The sequence below is a fragment of the Silene latifolia genome, chromosome 1, assembly GCF_048544455.1.
Source record: "Silene latifolia isolate original U9 population chromosome 1, ASM4854445v1, whole genome shotgun sequence".
NCBI lineage: Eukaryota > Viridiplantae > Streptophyta > Magnoliopsida > Caryophyllales > Caryophyllaceae > Silene > Silene latifolia.
In genome coordinates, this window is record NC_133526.1 from 98,447,375 (window position 1) to 98,450,934 (window position 3,560).

At 34.7% G+C, this 3,560-nt stretch overlaps 1 long non-coding RNA gene across 1 annotated transcript; it reads right to left on the minus strand.

Annotated features, from left to right (window-relative positions):
- Nucleotides 1-1,148: 1,148 nt before the first annotated feature.
- LOC141598961 (uncharacterized) lies at nucleotides 1,149-2,452 on the minus strand. The gene is made up of 2 exons (XR_012523693.1): nucleotides 1,753-2,452; nucleotides 1,149-1,656 (listed from the first exon to the last, which is right to left on the minus strand). It is a non-coding gene; the product is annotated as an uncharacterized LOC141598961 (long non-coding RNA).
- Between the last annotated feature and the right edge of the window lie 1,108 nt (nucleotides 2,453-3,560).

A 3,560-nucleotide genomic window follows, 5' to 3' on the forward strand; every position in this document is an offset into this window, starting at 1 on the left:
TTGGTTAGCCTTCAAGGCTGCATAATTTATTAGGTTTCTTGTAATATTGTCTGATTTTTCAGTGTTATTTGCAATATATGGGACTTAATTGAAGTTGGCTAATGTTTGGACAAACTCCTATAACCAGCCACAATCTTGTTTTTCTCTTCCATGAAGGCATGTGTCTTAATCTTCATCTTTACTCAATCATTAATCTTGTTTTAAAAAATAAATAATCAACCTGCATCTCTTATATTCACCATTGAGTCCATTGTCAATGGAAACACGATAAGAACAAGTCTTATATTCACCATCGAGTCCATTGCAACTCTTGGATGCAGGATATTATTTTCAAATGCGACATGTTAAATGATTTGAGCACATAATGAGGTAATACTTCTGTGTGATAAGTACAAGGTGATGTCCATGCATCATGTGTATTACCAAAAGCTCATCCTACATGTAAAAATGTGGTTCTGCCAAGTAAGAACCGAGAGGCCAGTTCGACGCCACATAAGATTGAATTGCAGCAAAGGGCAGCAATTAAGATTTTGATTGAATTGCAGCAAAAAGTATGCAACTGTGGTGAAAAACATTAATTAGGATTTTGATTAAATTACACAAGTGTATTTGGTATTGGTGCTTAAATTTAATGTATCTAGTACTCCCTCCGGCTCCTAATTACTTTCCAAAATACAAAAAATTGTACGATATAAGGAGAGTAAATGTAAATAATAGTGACCATGTATATATCAATCTGGCAAAGTAAAGGTAAAAAAAAAGTATCTGGCAAGGTAACGATATGTATCTAGTAAGGTAACGAAGTGTATTTAAATTGCCAGAGATGTGTATCTAGTAAGATAAAGTAGTGTATCTAGCTTGACTAAGATATGTATCTAGCAAAGTAAGGCAGTGTATCTAGCGAGGTGAATGAGTGTATCTAACTTGCGAGATATGTGTATCTAGAAAGGTGAATGAGTGTATCTAGCAAGGTATATGAGTGTATCTAGATTGCTAGATATGTGAATCTAGCAAGATAAATGAGTATATCTAGCAAGGTACATACTTGTATGATTGTATCTAGCAATTTAAAAGAGTGTATCTAGTTTATCATAGATGTGTATCTAGCCATATAAAAGAGTGTATCTAGCAATTTAAAGACATGTATCTAGTAACTTAAACGCCATATATATGTATGTAACTATGTAAATAAGTGTATATAGCTACATTAAAATATGTGATACATTTCTTGCTTCATACATCAACCATGGATAATCATTGCGAATTACAATCTTTCGGACTCCGTTTTTAGATGAAAAGATATCATCCACTGGCTGAGAATCTTGAGATTATGCGTACCATGATACCATCCCAATCTATATCTTCCGGAATTAAAATATGAGTCATGAATGGGACCATTGTGATGGAAGAGTACACTGCTAATAATCCAGCTGCACTTTCCCCAATCAGAAGCCCTAGCTTCCGCACCCCAGAAATCAGCATCAAAGTTGAGTTTCTTTAGTGACAACCAAGCAGATCTCCATTGCTTAGACAACACGCTTGTCTGTGCTGCAATGCAAATTGGCAGGTGCTCAAGGATTTTATGGCACACAATATCCAGAAAATTGCTGATAAAATCATGGCTTCGTTGAAAGATTTGGAACATGCCATGGACTACTGTAATATAAAGTATGACAAGTAACTTACCGATTCACCCGGATTAAAAAGAATGCACATCGGTAAAAAATTAAAATTGAGTGCGACGCCACTTACCTCCTCCATCAATAACAACTCAACCTCTGATCACTAGCATCCCAAGCTATCGCCTGTATCAATCCGGCCGGAATCACGCCGGCGATCAGACAACGTTCGTCGACAACTCGGACATCATCGAAATTTCACAAGGAGTGCAATTATATAATTAGTTTTTCGAAATAACTTGTATTTCTTAGTAAATCTAACATTTCGAAATTATATAATGTAGATCTAACATTTCACAGCCACCCGAGAAATTGACGGCCGTGTCTCGAGCCGCAACAGAAGACACCGACGACATTGCTGGCCACCTAAAAGACCCCAACCCACCGCCGAGCAGCCACCATCCCACCACCGTCATTAGTAAATTTGAAGACTCCTCCACGATGATGTTTTATAGCTCGAAATCTTACAACAAGATCACCATTACTTACTAATTTTATGAAAATCAATTTTAATTTCAGCAAATCTGAAATTAAAACACATTCATTCAGAGAGATTATAAACAAAAAGTAAGAATGAGTGCTGGAGACGCTCGCGAAGACGATAAAGGGAATCAGAGGCTCGCCGGAAAATTTCTTGGATGGACAGAGTGGTCAGGTGTTGCTGCCGGCGTTCGATGGTTGCAGTCGCCGGCGTCGGGAGGTGGTATATGGGAGTGAGAGAGAGGATGAAAGGAGGTTAGTTTTGGAGTTGATGATGATAGTAAATGAGTACTCCGTACTTTAGTAGGTAGTTTGGGTTTATTTTAGTTTAATCTAATTATTTTTATTTAGTTCGTAAGTTCGCACCGAACTTTCAGTTCGCACCGAACTTTCAGTTCGCACAGGATCCTATTTCTATATATATATATATACATATATATATATACATATATATATATATATATATATATATATATATACATATATATATACATACACACACACACACACAAGGTAATATTTTTTTTTTTTTTTTTTTTTTTTTACTTTTTTTTTTTACCAAATCTCAGAACACTTTTGACTATCGTAGGTACACTTTTTAGCAGAATTTTATATACATTTTTTTTAATAATGTAGATACTTTTTTTTTTTACGAAATCTCAGATACACGTTTGACTATCGTAGATACACTTTTTACAATGGATGTACATTTTTTTTTACCAAATCTCAGATACACTTTTTACTATCGTAGGTACACTTTTTACCTGAACTCTATATACTCTTTTTATAATGTAGATATTTTTTTTTTTTTTACCAAATCTCATATACACTTTTGACTATCATAGGTACGTTTTTTACCGGAATTCTATATACACTTTTTGAGATTGTAGATACATTTTTTTTATTTTAGTTACACTTGTTACCGTAATTTTATATACACATTTTAAGAATGTATATACACTTTTTTCTATCCTAGGTACAAATTTTTTTCTTACTTAGAAATAGCGTACCTGATCGTATAATTAATGTATCTAATAATATTTTCGATGTATCTAAAACCAAATACACACGTAATTCCGTAATTAATCCCTTTAACAACCACCCCACCCTCTCTCAGTACCACCCCACACTCAAATACACCCATAATTACGTAATTAATCCCTCTTGAACCTCCATATGGAATAATGTAAGCATGACCATTCATCCTCCCAAAATATTCAGAAACTGATGCTGTTTGAACCACTAGTAATTGTGTATATTCAGTGTAAGTTTCACGGTTGTCTTTTGAAGGTCCTCACAGCCTCCTCTTCTTCAGCTTGATCAAATGAGGCTTCATTTTCATTGACCTTTCAAGGTGATATCCATAAGAAACTCCCCCTTATACCAAGTCTTAGTTTTTTT